The 14213-nt window shown below is 42.7% G+C and overlaps 1 protein-coding gene across 1 annotated transcript in view; it reads right to left on the bottom strand.

The window, feature by feature from the left end:
- LOC109901211 (zinc finger protein 768) overlaps positions 1-11934 on the bottom strand; it is a 32662-nt gene extending 20728 nt beyond the window's left edge. The window contains exons 1-4 of the transcript XR_004211796.1: positions 11132-11934; positions 10610-10740; positions 3974-5184; positions 3155-3316 (exon numbers count right to left, since the gene is read on the bottom strand). The gene's annotated coding sequence lies outside the window, so the exon portion shown is untranslated. The remainder of the gene's footprint in view (positions 1-3154; positions 3317-3973; positions 5185-10609; positions 10741-11131) is intronic.
- Positions 11935-14213: the final 2279 nt, after the last annotated feature.

Genomic DNA, 14213 nt, shown 5'->3' with positions numbered 1-14213 from the left:
CACATCAAATCTCCTATGATCAGTATCTTTCAAGCTGACAGCAGATTTGTTTAAAAAGAAGTGTGTTAGCAAGAATAGAGTAGAAAATAATACAATGATTTTTTTCCATCAACATCACATCAGTAAGGTAAATATTAAACTGTCCTTGTTCTAGCCAAGATACTGTCTCTCTAAAAACAGGTACTTACACAAGCCTGTTTTAAATGACAAGTTAATGAGTGTGTGGGTAATTACCATACTAGAAATGATAGGCCTTCTGTGCTCTTTTTCTACATGCCTCTAGTGCGCATCCCTCATTTCTGAAGGGATTACACAGGAGTGGTGTAGGAAGAAAGGACCCTAATCCCCAATAGCATGTCATTTCTCAAAGGTCGATCACCCAGTCTCCTCCTTGTCCTTCTGTACAGAAGATAAAATGTTCACATAGGGGTGGTAATCTTGAACTGAGTGTTCTCCAGACAGAATACAGGTGGATGTTCTATCCAAAAACTCTCCACCTATCAGTTATGAATTAAGAATTGTTATTGAAGGGTTTTCTGTAAGTTTTACTGGTGCTTGATACCCCATCTAGTGTTTTCTTTCAATCTCTCAAGCTCCCTACTCTACATTCTGTTTTTCTACAATCCTGTGTATTTTATTCTGAGGAAATGTTCACATGGTATTTCTAAATGCAATAATTGATTATATTTCTCGCTGTTGATGTACACAATGTAGTAGTTCATGCATTCTATTGTATAAGGTACTGATTTATAGATTTTATGTATTTTATTTCTTGATCATGTGACGTACACAATTATCCTTGAAATCGAAGCCAGAGGTGTGTGTGCCGATCATTTACGCCGCGAGTCAAACTCATTCAACATAGGGCCGAGTGATTGCGGGTTTTTGCTCGTCCCTTATACTTGATTGATTGATTAAGGTCACTAATTAGTAAGGAACTCCCCATGCCTATTTGAAAGGACAAAAACTAGCATACACTAGGCCAGAGGTATTCAGTTCTTACCCTTACGAGGTCTGGAACCTGCTGGTTCTGTTCTACCTGATAATTAATTGCAAACACCTGGTGTCCCAGGTCTAAATCCGTGTCTGATTAGAGGGGATCAATTAGAAAATGCAGTGGAACGGTCTTCAAGGTCCAGAGTTGAATTTGAGGGCACTAGGCCCTCCGTGGAATGAGCTTGACACCTCTGATTTACACTGATGGCTTGATGCGGAAACGTTTTGTTTTCATCTTTTCACCATGAAATATTTAGTTTTCTTACTTTAAAAGCCGAAGTTTATTTGATTTATTTCCTCTTTTTTGACAGGGTTCCACTGGTGTACAGCAATCTTTAAGTCATACCACAGATTCTCAATTGGATTGAGTTCTGGGCTTCGACTAGGCCATTCTAAGACATTTAAATGTTTCCCCTTAAACCACTCGAGTGTTGCTTTAGCAGTATGCTTAGGGTCATTGTCCTGCTAGAAGGTGAACCTCGGTCCCAGTCTCAAATCTCTGGAAGACTGAAACAGGTTTCCCTCAAGAATTTCCCTGTATTTAGCGCCATCCTTCAATTCTGACCAGTTTCCCAGTCCCTGCTGATGGAAAAACATGGGTGTGATGGTGTTCTCGGGGTGATGAGAAGTGTTGGGTTTGTGCCAGACATAGCGTTTTCCTTGATGGCCAAAAAGCTACATTTTAGTCTCATCTGACCAGAGTACCTTCGTCCATATGTTTGGGGAGTCTCCCACATGCCTTTTGGCGAACGCCAAACATTTGCTTATTTTATTCTGGCCACTCTCCGGTAGCTCTGTGGAGTGTATGGATTAAAGTGGTCCTATGGACAGATACTCCAATCTCAGCTGTGGAGCTATGCAGTTCCTTCAGGGTTATCTTTGGTCTCTTTGTTGCCTCTCTGATTAATGCCCTCCTTGCCTGGTCCGTGGGTTTTGGTGGGCGGCCCTCTCTTGGCAGGTTTGTTGTGGTGCCCTATACTTTCCATTTTTTAATAATGGATTTAAATGGTGCTCTGTGGGATGTTCAATGTTTCTGATATTTTTTTATAACCCAACAGCTCATTGGTCTTCATAGTACCGCTTGCTTGGTGTTGCCCCTTGCTGAGTGGTGTTGCAGACTCTGGGGCCTTTCAGAACAGGTGTATATATATATATATATATACACATACATACATACAGAGATTGCACAGAGGTGGACTTTATTTAACTTATGTGACTTCTGAAGGTAAATTGGTTGCACCAGATCTTATTTAGGGGATACATAGCAAAGGGGGTGAATACATATGCACGCACCACTTTTCAGTTTTCATTTTTTAGATTTAAAAAAAAAATAAGTTATTTTTTAAATTTCACTTCACTCACCAATTTGGCCTATTTTGTGTATGTCCATTACATGAAATCCAAATAAAAATACATTTAAATTACAGGTTGTAATGCAACAAAATAGGACAAACACCAAGGGGGTTGAATACTTTTGCAAGGCACTGTATAGTCTCACTATTGTTATTTTACTGCTGCTCTTTAATTATTTGTTACTTTTAATTCTTACTCATATTTTTTCAAACTGCATTGTTGGTTAGTTGCTCGTAAGTAAGCGTTTAACTAAGGTCTACACAGGTTGTATTCGGCACATGCCGTTTTTCGTCTACAGATGAAATAAGTAATGATGAACTTCACAGGGTGGTGAAAGTGCACGGTGATGAGCTCGACGCTCCTTCCAATTAAATATCGACGGTCGTATTCTAGTGAAATGCTGATCGACGCTTGGCTTCTGTTTGAAAAATAAAAAGAATCTCCCTATTATGCATAATAATCCTACCTGCACTGTATCTGCCAGCTAGAGCTCATGTGCCAAGAGCACAGTGGGGACATTCGCAATAACGCTACATTTGTTGTGATAAAACCATCATTAGAGTTGAACATGCAATAAGAAACCCATTTAATTGAAGACAAAATTAATCAAGTCCTGGTTCTGTATCCACAAAGCGATTCAGAGTAAGAGTGCTGATTGAGGACCAGGTCCCCACCTGTCTACATAGTCTTATTCGTGATTATCTAAAAGGCAAAACTGATCCAAGAACAGCACTCCTACTCTGAGAGGCTTTGTAGATACGGGCCCTGAAATAATACCATTCAGACAGTAGTTTAGTGGGCTCACCTCTGTGAGACTGTGTGTGGTCCTGTGCTGCTCAGTTGGTTCCTCTTTGGGTTCAGGAGGAGGTGTAGTCTGGTTGTCCTCCATGACCATGGTCCTCTCAGGGTTCCCCAGACCCTCCTCACACCCCTCCTCATTCACCAGCAGCACCTCCTGACCCTCCTCCTGGAAGAGACAGGTGATACAGATTACACAGACATGCACTCCCTCAGGTACATACACAGACAATAATCACAATTTCAACATGGAGTGTTTACCCATCCCCACTATGTTTGAGTCCTATACTGTAGTTACAGAATTACTTCATTGTTGTTAAACCCATTGTGGTGGACATAAATATGATTCAGCTATGGTAAGTCAAAAGTTATCAGACAAACCTGACAACTATTTTAACGTGTACATTAGGTGTTAGTGTGTGGGTAGGTGTAGGTATATTTAGTAAGTGTATATTGGTTCGAAAGCGTGAGATCAGATGTGATGTGTACTAAAGAGAGTCTCAATGAAAGCATTAGAATGAAAATTCCCATTTTGTGTTAATACACCATATGAAAACCAGACATACACATATCTCAACTACAAATCTGCATTTAGTGTCTTGGGAAAATGTCATATAGCCTACACAGTACAAACACTATGTTACGCCTTATAGACACAATGTCTGGATGCAATAATCTACCCAGAAATATTCAACACAGAAATCTGTTTATCTCTTATGCTCAGATGTATCTGTTGATCTTTTCTGCTGACAACAATGAACATTAATCTTAGTCTTTAATGCAGAGTTTGATCTAAACGTCAGAAGCTATTGAGTGGAATGATTACTTTCTATGTTATAGAGTGGAATGGTGTTTCTGCTGGTGCATCCTGAGGTAGGTCCTCTCTGAAAACCTCTTCCCACAGCGAGTACAGGCAAATGGCTTCTCTCCCGTGTGGACCTTCAGGTGCATCTTCAGCTGATCCTGACGGGAGAACCTCTTCTCACACTGGGGACAGCTGTAGGGTTTCTCCCCTGTGTGGACCCTCTCGTGCCTCTTCAGGTCACCAGCCTGGGTGAAGCGCATGTGACACTGGGTACATTTGAAGGGTTTTACACCTGTGTGGAACCGCTGGTGCCTCTTCAGGTTGCCAGCATGGGCGAAGCGCATGTGACACTGGGTACAGATGAAGGGTTTCACCCCTGTGTGGACTCTCTGGTGGATCTCCACCTTCTGTGGGCAGCTAAAGCCTTTGTTACAGAACATGCAGAAGAACTGCTTCTCTTTACCGCCTGTCGTTGCTCCCTCTCCCCACGGCTTGGCCCTTTGGTCGTTTGAGTTCAATACCTGATCGAAAAGGATGCAGCCTTGTGAATCGGAAGGTGCCATTGACATGGACACTGGGTGTAAAGGGGAGTGGGTCGGGACATTTAGATTTGTCTCTAAGCTTTCCCTGTAGTCTAAGAAATCACTGGAGTTGCCCTGCGAGTGTCCTTCTCTGAAGTGAGTCTCGTCTGCATTCCATGTCAGAGGAGCCTCGCCCTCCACTTTCACAGTCATCTCATCTATGACCAGACCCTCTACTTTCTTATCTAGGCACCCTTCAGAGTGTACACTACTACTGTACCGGTTCCAGGCCCCTCTCATTGGATTAGTCTGTGTATCTAAGCCGACTGGCATGTCACCAGGTATCTCTGTAGTGTATGAACAGGACGGATCATTGCCAGTCTGTAATGTGTCACCCGAGTTCTGATGGGACAGAACAGTCCTCGGGTTACCGTAATGGAAATATTTTGAGCGGGGAGCAGGACAGCCCAGCCCTGTTATAGTCTTGGTGTCCGTCTCGGACTTGAGGACGGCGTTCGGCGTTCCACTGACCTCCGTGATGCTGCGTCTAGTCATGGGTAGCACTGTGGCAGTGGTGGGGTACTCCATGGCTACAGGGTGAGCTCCAGTCTGGATGTCTCTGCTGTGCCATGGTTCCTCCTCTGCTTCAGTCTTCTCCTGCTTGACCCCAGGACTTGCAGCCTCTGCATCTGCAGACTCTGCATCTGCTGACTGACAAGAGAGGTTATTAACGGTACATGAGTAGAATTGGATAAATGTCATAGGGAAGTACATTTTTTTTGACCAAGTTTGTATTTGCTTTGTCTTTTTTTGGAGGGGGGAGGGTACAATATTCATTTAAATTTACACAATTTATACAACATGTATCTGTAGGCAAAAACAGAGAAATTATCGTATTGATCACACAGATTTTGTAATAATAAAATTGGTGTAAAGAAGAGAGTAAGAGTAACATAAGAGGTGGTCCTACACCCCCAACTCATCATCCCATTTAGACATCTTCACGGGTCCAAAATGTTATGAAATGGACCTGGGACTTTTCCCCACTCGGACCAAATATGCATAAATACATTTTTCAAATATAGAGACATGTACAAGTGTGTATTACACACATGTGAATTGGACATTTATTTGTTGCAGGTCACAGCCAGGGATCAGCCATTATTGACAACAATCCTGGAGCAATTAGAGTTAAGTACCTTGTTCAATGGCAGACAGATTTTGGCCCGGGATTTGAACCAGCAACCTTTCGGTTACTAGCCCAACGCTCTTAACCACTAGGCTACCTGCCGCTAGCTGCCATAGCTAGGTTATTTATTATCAAAAAAGACTACGTAGTACCTGTCTTGACTGCATCAAACCAGGAGAAGCTAGCTAGAAGCTAGCTAGGCTAATTGAGGCTGCAGTGCATGCATTCTCATTCTACTGTTACAAATTACTCCATTCAGAATATTAAGTAGTAACCTACCTGTTGGCTCTTGGTCGTTGTAGCCTATCCTTCTCTAACTTTTAATTCCATAAATTTTAATTTCATCTTCCATTGATTAGATATCTCCCAATTCTTGCGACACGGAGCGAGGCCCAACGACTGTAGCCAATATCTGCTTTGAGGACTTATGATTGGCCAACAACAACAACCAGCTACACTCATGAAAAGCAAGAGCAGCAGCATAAATTATGAAATCTCTCTCGCTCTACTGCAGCAGTCCCATTTGGTTCTGTACAGGCCCTTACAGACAGTTCAGTTAAAATTACACATAACCGAGACCCGTGACAATCGATCAGATCCGACCCAGACCTGTGATTATTTTGAGTTCTGGGCCCCAGATCGGGTCTGGGATATTCGGGTACAGGTTTTTATCTGTGAAGACCTCTAATGCCATTCCCCCCCAGCTCAACATGCTTCCGTCCACCCCACATGGAAACCATGTTTTCGACCCTTTCCCGCCCTGCCTAGCAACACAGGTTGTTTGTTTCATCAAACCAGAGGACATTTCTCCAAAATGTATGATCTTTGTCCCCTTGTGCAGTTGCAAACTGTAGTCTGGCTTTTTCATGGCGGTTTTGGAGCAGTGGCGTCTTCCTTGCTGAGCAGCCTTCCAGGATTTTTTTTTATTTCACCTTTAACTAGGTAGGCAAGTTGAGAACAAGTTCTCATTTACAATTGCCACCTGGCAAAGATAAAGCAAAACAGTTCGACACATACAACAACAGAGTTTACACATGGAGTAAAACAAACAGTTATTATTCTACTGTATTAAGTCTATATACAATGTGAGCAAATGAGGTGAGATAAGGGAGGTAAAGGCAAAAAAAGGCCATGGTGGAGAAGTAAATACAATATAGCAAGTAAAACACTGGAATGGTAGATATGCAGTGGAAGAATGTGTAAATTAGAGAGAAATAATGGGGTGCAAAGGAGCAAAATAAATAAATAGAGTAAGGGAAGACGTAGCTGTTTGGGATAAATTATAGGTGGGCTATGTACAGGTGCAGTAATCTGTGAGCTGCTCTGACAGCTGGTGCTTAAAGCTAGTGAGGGAGATAAGTATTTCCAGTTTCAGAGATTTTTGTAGTTCGTTCCAGTCATTGGCAGCAGAGAACTGGAAGGAGAGGCGGCCAAAGGAAGAATTGGTTTTGGGGGTGACCAGAGATATACCTGCTGGAGCGCGTGCTAAAGGTGGGTGCTGCTACGGTGACCAGCGAGCTGAGATAAGGGGGGACTTTAACTAGCAAGGTCTTGTAGAAGACATGGAGCCAGTGGGTTTGGCGACGAGTATGAAGCAAGGGTAGGCCGCAGTGGTGGGTAGTATATGGGGCTTTGGTGACAAAACGGATGGCACGGTGATAGACTTCATCCAATTTGTTGAGTAGGGTATTGGAGGCTATTTTGTAAATGACATCGCTGAAGTCGAGGATCGGTAGGATGGTCAGTTTTACAAGGGTATATTTGGCAGCATGAGTGAAGGATGCTTTGTTGTGAAATAGGAAGCCAATTCTAGATTTAACTTTGGATTGGAGATGTTTGATGGGAGTCTAGAAGGAGAGTTTACAGTCTAACCAGACCAGATGTTGGACGGGCGGGTAGGTTATGTCGATATAGGACTCGTTTTTACTGTGGATATAGATACTTTACCTGTTTCCTCCAGCATCTTCAAAAAGGTCCTTTGCTGTTGTTCTGGGATTGCTTTGCACTTTTCACACCAAGTTATGTTAATCTCTAGGAGACAGAACGCATCTCCTTCCTGAGCGGTATGACGGCTGCATGGTCCGATGGTGTTGAAACTTGCGTGATATTGTTTGTACAGATGACCGTGGTACCTTCAGGCGTTTGAAAATTGCTCCCAAGGATGAACCAGAGTTGTGGAGGTCTACAATTAGTTCCTGAGGTCTTGGCTGATTTCATTTGATTTTCCCATAACGTCAAGCAAAGAGGCACTGAGTTTGAAGGTAGGCCTTGAAATACATCCACAAGCACACCTCCAATTGACTCAAATGATGTCAATAAGCCTATCAGAAGCTTCTAAAGCCATGACATAATTTTCTGGAATTTTCCAAGCTGTTTAAAGGCACAGTCAACGTAGTGTGTGTAATCTTCTGACCCACTGTAATTGTGATACAGTAAATTATTTCACTTGTACATAATTAATTCATGTAAATAATTGTTGGAAAAATTACTTGTGTCATGCACAAAGTAGATGTCCTAACCGACTTGCCAAAACTATAGTTTGTTAACAAGAAATTTGTGGAGTGGTTGAAAAACAAGTTAATGACTCCAACCTATTCTGACTTCAACTAAACATACAACTGTACAAATGACCCCAAACTTTTGAACAGCAGTGTGTGTGTGTGTGTGTGTATATATACACACACACATGTATATACACATACATATACACACTGTTCAAAAAAATAAAGGGAACACTAATATAACACATCCTAGATCTGAATGAATGAAATATTCTTATTAAATACTTTTTTCTTTACATAGTTGAATGTGATGACAACAAAATCACACAAAAATTATCAATGGAAATCAAATTTATCAACCCATGGAGGTCTGGATTTGGAGTCACACTCAAAATTAAAGTGGAAGACCACACTACAGGACTACCTGACATGATGACTCCTTGCTGTCCCCAGTCCACCTGGCCATGCTGCTGCTCCAGTTTCAACTTCCACCTGACTGTGCTGCTGCTGCTCTAGTTTCAACTGTTCTGCCTTATTATTATTCGACCATGCTGGTCATTTATGAACATTTGAACATCTTGGCCATGTTCTGTTATAATCTCCACCCGGCACAGCCAGAAGAGGACTGGCCACCCCACATAGCCTGGTTCCTCTCTAGGTTTCTTCCTAGGTATTGGCCTTTCTAGGGAGTTTTTCCTAGCCACCGTGCTTCTACACCTGCATTGCTTGCTGTTTGGGGTTTTAGGCTGGGTTTCTGTACAGCACTTTGAGATATCAGCTGATGTACGAAGGGCTATATAAATAAATTTGATTTGATTTGATCCAACTGTGATGTAATGTCCTTAAAACAAGTCAAAATGAGGCTCAGTAGTGTGTGTGGCCTCTACGTGCCTGTATGACCTCCCTACAACGCCTGGGCATGCTCCTGATGAGGTGGTGGATGGTCTCCTGAGGGATCTCCTCCCAGACCTGGACTAAAGCATCCGCCAACTCCTGAACAGTCTGTGGTGCAACATGGCGTTGGTGGATGGAGCGAGACATGATGTCCCAGATGTGCTCAATTGGATTCAGGTCTGGGGAACGTGCAGACCAGTCCATAGCATCAATGCCTTCCTCTTCCAGGAAATGCTGACACACTCCAGCCACATGAGGTCTAGCATTGTCTTACATTAGGAGGAACCCAGGGCCAACCGCACCAGCATATGGTCTCACAAGGGGTCTGAGGATCTCATCTCGGTACCTAATGGCAGTCAGGCTACCTCTGGCGAGCACATGGATGGCTGTGCGGCCCCCCAAAGAAATGCCACCCCACACCATGACTGACCCACCGCTAAACCGGTCATGCTGGAGGATGTTGCAGGCAGCAGAACGTTCTCCACGGCATCTCCAGACTCTGTCACGTCTGTCATGTGCTCAGTGTGAACCTGCTTTCATCTGTGAAGAGCACAGGGCGCCAGTGGCGAATTTGCTAATCTTGGTGTTCTCTGGCAAATGCCAAATGTCCTGCACGGTGTTGGGCTGTAAGCACAACCCCCACCTGTGGACGTCGGGCCCTCATGCCACCCTCATGGAGTCTGTTTCTGACCGTTTGAGCAGACACATGCACATTTGTGGCCTGCTGGAGGTCATTTTGCAGGGCTCTGGCAGTGCTCCTCCTGCTCCTCCTTGCACAAAGGCAGAGGTAGCGGTCCTGCTGCTGGGTTGTTGCCCTCCTACGGCCTCCTCCACATCTCCTGATGTACTGGCATCACCTCCATGCTCTGGACACTACGCTGACAGACACAGCATTGATGTGCCATCCTGGATGAGCTGCACTACCTGAGCCACTTGTGTGGGTTGTAGACTCCGTCTCATGCTACCAGTAGAGTGAAAGCACCGCCAGCATTCAAAAGTGACCAAAACATCAGCCAGGAAGCATAGGAACTGAGAAGTGTCTGTGGTCACCCCCTATAGAACCACTCCTTTATTGGGAGTGTCTTGCTAATTGCCTATAATTTCCACCTGTTGTCTATTCCATTTGCACAACAGCATGTGAAATTTATTGTCAATCAGTGTTGCTTCCTAAGTGGACAGTTTGATTTCACAGAAGTGTGATTGACTTGGGAGTTACATTGTGTTGTTTAAGTGTTCCCTTTATTTTTTTGAGCAGTGTGTATATATAAAATGTGTTTTTTAATACATTTTCCTTTATTCTATTTTGCAGCAGCACTGCCTGCCAGCAGTAATAGTCTCTTATTGATTGAGAGAATCAAGGAGCTATCATCGTTAAGTAATATAGTATATTCAACGCATTTAATATTTACATCCATGAACTTTATCCCAGAAGCATTTAACTGCAGGGTACTCCCACATCATATGGAGGATGAGGGGAGCCTTTCTGAAATAAACAGGCCACATTTGATTTACAAAGTAACTGTAATGTGTTATGCAACACTATTAAACTAACCTCGATCACAATAACTTGCTGGGTTGAGGTTCCACTCCCCTCATCAACAGTGATTGGTTGGTCTTCTCTCCATGTATTGTGACCTGTTAGCTTCACAAAGCTCCTGTGGCCTGCAGTGAGATGTCCTTCACCTGAGAGAGTGGTTAGGGGTAAAGAGGTGGTTAGGTTAAGTACTGTCAATATTCAACACTATATTATACACTATTGAAACGGTCTAGAATTGGCTAGGGTGTAAGGTAACACTTTTCATCACGTCATACTATTTATTGATTGACATGTTACATGCATCAAATTGTTTTCATTGAGTAAATAATAGGAAATGCAGTACATCAAGGATCTGATATTGTGTCTTTATGCAAGATAGCTAAGTAATCAGGGGAATTATTGCAATCTATCAATCTGACCAAGGCTCAATTCTGGGTAACACATCTCAACACATGTGCAGAACGGAACGGGTGACAGGTACTGAACTATACATGAACGCCAACAAACCGCGCAGCATCGGCCTTCTCCAAACTGTACCTCTTTCCACTCCTCTGTATCGGTCGAGGATCTTTACACTACTGGGACTGGCGAGGCCGCGCTCCCGTGACACTTTCAGTTCCAACAGCTGTAGTTTCCTCCGCAATGCCCTGTTTTCTTTCTGGCTTTGAGTTATTTCCAAACGAAACACTGCATAGTCGTCGTCTACGACTTTACAGATCTCTGCCACGGCTGCATTCGCTAGCACCTCCATAATGGAGGCTATTTGAGTGTTAAAAACCATACTGTTCACGTTAGCCATTTTTAGCTAACCTTAGTTAGCAGCTAACTTAGCTAGCTATCAACCAAGGCCTGTCTCCAACGTGAATTAAACACTACCTTAGGCAAGTATGTGATGCTGTCCAGGTAAATGAGTCATATTGAGTTCCACGGTGTTATTAAAAGTCTAAATAACAACAATAAAAACGCCAACGGGGAAATCGTCACTGTTCGCTTCCGTTTACACTGAAGAGAAAGGATCTTATTTGTTGGCGTCATACTGTATTTCAAAGGGTTTGGTTAAATGGAAAGGAATGCGCGCTGTTGTTTGAAACACGGTCATTCTTATTACATTATATTACACATAACATATCCTATGAACATTATCTTTCAAGCTGAGAGCAGACTTGTTTCTAAAGAACACTACAGTGTCCGAATACCCGTACGTAGTATGCGAAAAAAATAACGTTTAATAGTATGTGAAATTTCGAAAATATACCGCGTTCATATTCTATTCGGAACAAGGAAAATCTTGTTCCGAATGTCCGATCTGCTGATTCGATGAACGCCTAGAAAAACAACCGGTTAGCAATTAGGAAATATCCGAGATTTGTAGTTCCGACTAAGACTTAAACGCAGCATTAGTAGACTAAACGTCTCACCTAATGCGTGATTTGTTAACTCCCGCAAATCGTTCATTTTGGTACAGGTGTCAATTTATCTGATTATCAGTTGTTGTCAAACACGTGAGTGAAACATATCAGTGACTAATACTAGATCAAACGCTGAAATTGGTATGCAGTATAAGTATTTTATACTAGTATGGGTATTCGTACAACGCCACTGTGTTAGCATTAATAATAGAGTACAGAATAATAGAATGACTGACTTAATTCCATTTATACCGAACAAAAATATAAACGCAACATGTAAAGTATTGGTTTCATGAGCATATATATTGTATATTGTGTATATATAAGCATTGGTTTCATGAGCATGAGGTTTCATGAGATAAAAGATCCCAGAAATGTTCTTTCTGCACAAAAAGCTTAATTTGAGAGACATTTGTGCACAAATGTGTTTACATCGCTGTTAGTAAGAATGTCTCCTTTTCCAAGACAATCCATCCCTCTTACAGGTGTGGCATATCAAGAAGCTGATTAAACAGCATGATCATTACACAGTTGCACCTTGTGCTGGGGACAATAAAGGACCACTCTAAATTGTACAGTTTTGTCACACAACACAATGCCACAGATGTCTCAAGTTTTGAAGGAGCATGCAATTGGCATGCTGACTGCAGGAAGGTCCACAGGAGCTGTTGCCAGAAAATGTCATGTTAATTTCTCTACCATTAGCCACCTCCAACAGAGTTTTAGAGAATTTGGCACTACGTCCAACCCCACCTCACAACCGCAGACCATGTGTAAACATGGCGGTGCAGCCAGCTGGTTTCTTCATGCATCGTGCCGACAGAAACAAGCATCTTTCTGGTAAGAGGAGCGGGGGGTATGCCTTATGATTAACGAGACGTGGTGTGATCATAACAACATACAGAACCTCAAGTCCTTCTGTTCACCTGACTTAGAATTCCTCACAATCAAATGTTGACCGCATTATATTCCAAGGGAATTCTCTTCGATTATAATCACAGCTGTATATATTCCCCCCCAAGCAGACACATCGATGAATGAACTTTATTTGACTGTATGTAAACTGGAAACCACATATCCTGAGGCTGCAATCATTGTAGCTGGGGATTTTAACAAGGCTAATCTGAAAACAAGACTCCCTAAATTCTATCAGCATATCGATTGCGCAACCAGGGCTGGTAAAACCCTGGATCATTGTTATTTTAACTTCCGCGACGCAAAAAAGGCCCTCCCCCGCCCTCCTTTCAGAAAAGCTGACCACGACTCCATTTTGTTGCCTCCAGCCTACAGACAGACCCTAAAACAAGAAGTTCCCGCGCTCAGGTCTGTTCAACGCTGGTCCGACCAATCTGATTCCACACTTCAAGACTGCTTCGATCACGTGGATTGGGATATGTTCCGCATTGCGTCCAACAACAACATTGACGAAAACGCTGATTCGGTGAGCGAGTTCATTAGAAAGTGCATTGAAGATGTTATACCCACAGCAACGATTAAAACATTCCCAAACCAGAAACCGTGGATTGATGGCAGCATTCGCTCGAAACTGAAAGTGCAAACCACTGCTTTTAACCTGGGCAAGGTGACCAGAAACATGACCGAAACAAGCTAAGGTAACTGAGCTAAACGACTACCGCCCGACTTCCGTCATCATGAAGTGCCTTGAGAGGTGTTAGGGAGGTGTTCAGTCCCAGCAACACTGGATATCAGCAGTTCCTCATCAACTGCAGTCCGTGAACACAAATTTAAAGAAGAGCATATAAAGGTTTATTTAATGAAATCAAAGTTTAATGGTGGCTGACACAGTTTATTGGATGTTATAGTTACTAGCTAAATGCTTGTTACCAGCTCCTAACAGCTCAGTACAATGTCAAACAGATCATTAACAATTCTAATGAAGAAATAACAGAACAAATCAATCCAAATAATACTAAACTCAGCAAAAGAAGAAACGTCCCTGTCTTTCAAAGATCATTCGTAAAAATCCAAATAACTTCACAGATCCTCATTGTAAAGGTTTTACATCGTTTCCCATGCTTGTTCAATGGACCATAAACAATTAATGAACATGCACCTGTGGAACAGTCGTTAAGACACTAACAATTAAGGTCAAAGTTATGAAAACTTCCGACTCTAAAGAGGCCTTTCTAATGAATCTGAAAAACATCAAAAAAAAGATACCCAGGGTCCCTGCTCATCTGTATGAACGT

The sequence above is a fragment of the Oncorhynchus kisutch genome, linkage group LG12 (assembly GCF_002021735.2).
Source record: "Oncorhynchus kisutch isolate 150728-3 linkage group LG12, Okis_V2, whole genome shotgun sequence".
Classification (NCBI taxonomy): Eukaryota; Metazoa; Chordata; class Actinopteri; order Salmoniformes; family Salmonidae; genus Oncorhynchus; species Oncorhynchus kisutch.
This window is presented reverse-complemented; position numbering and strand designations above follow the sequence as displayed.